Here is a 1,577-nt window from a genome sequence, read left to right as displayed (position 1 = left end):
TATGTCACTGTTCAGAAGTATTAACACTCAATCAATAATTATTGGAATTATTTTTTCTTTCCTTTTGTTTTTTGTGTAAATAATTAGTCAATACTGTCAGTTTATGACACTGCTTGCAAAGGCACTGAGTGTGTACACACTTGAATAACTATATAGTATTTCATTTGCAGTTCAAATACTCTGTACACAAAACTTTTATATAAACATGTAAGCAGTAAATTCATTTGCACATTTATTTATTTAGTGCATGGTGGAAAACATGACATTATTATATTTTACAGATATAAAACAATGGTAGTAATAAAAATAGGTAAAATATGGCAAATGTGTTACATAGATTCTCATTCAGTCAGCATCATCCGAATCAGTTTCAGGACATCTTTTGTGTTGCTAAGATTTGATATTAAAGTACACTCGTGCAAAGTGTTTTGGATGGTCTCAACACAACTGCAACATGGCTGGGCACTTTTTCCATTTGAAAAGTAGCATAGTCTGTGGTTTGTACAGATTCTATCAACTGTCTTCCACGTGTGTTGAGGCAAATAGAAGCCTACCGGTTTACTGTTTTGGTCACTTTGTATTCCTAGTGGTGCTTGCTAGACCCATTTTTGCTCTCATTCATGGTGCATATAAAATCATTCATTGAGAAGTTCTGTAGCAGTTCCTATTTATTGCTGTCTAGATTTTAACCTGTCAGATGTAGCACTTGGGACATAGTCATGAACAGGACACTCCAGATTGTCCAGTATTTTCTTATACTCACATAACCAAGATTCCTGCTTTCTGATTTCAAATAAAGAGATGTGGCTTTGAGCTGGAAGGCAATGAGTTGGTATAGCTTTTAGACACACTATGATTATAAGCACTGTTTTATTGAGTTGGGTTGGGTATAGAGCTTACCAATATGGCAAGAGAATATGCAAAAAAAAAAAAAAAAAAAAAAAAAATGCCTAAAGTAGAGTTTAAAATATGCTACCTCAATATTCAGGGCATGGCAGATAAAAACTTAATTGTCATCGAATTTTCAGATGAAAACGTGATAGATATTCTATGTTTAAGTGAACATTGGTGTAAAGAGGATGAGCTTGGTTACAAAGTATTGGATGATTACACACTACTTAGTTGCTATTGCAGAAAACAGCACTTACGTGGTGGGGTAGCAATATATGCAAAAACACCTCTTGCACCAAACTGTGGCAGGATATATCTCAATACCCTTTGTGATGAAATGCATTTTGAAATATCAGGTCTAGTAATTGAGAGCCTTAAGCTAATGGTAGTAGTAGTGTACAGGCCATCTAGTGGTGACCCCCATATCTTTCTGGAGAAACTTGAGGAACTCTTAATGTACATATGTATACCGAAATGGAAAAAATACAATGTTGTCATTGGAGGGGATATCAATTCAAGTTTTGATGTCCTGCAGGACAGAAAGACTGTGACGGAGCTCAAAAATGTGCTTCGACAATTTAACATGTACTATGTTAACTGCAAACCTACCAGAGGCTCATACTGTCTAGACAATATATTTACAAATACTAAGAGAACTTGTATGTCCACCGATGTAATTAGTTTCC

Source organism: Schistocerca serialis, chromosome 7 (assembly GCF_023864345.2).
Source record: "Schistocerca serialis cubense isolate TAMUIC-IGC-003099 chromosome 7, iqSchSeri2.2, whole genome shotgun sequence".
In the NCBI taxonomy this organism is placed as follows: Eukaryota; Metazoa; Arthropoda; class Insecta; order Orthoptera; family Acrididae; genus Schistocerca; species Schistocerca serialis.
The sequence above is the reverse complement of the archived record's forward strand: the minus strand, read 5'-3'. Positions refer to the sequence as shown.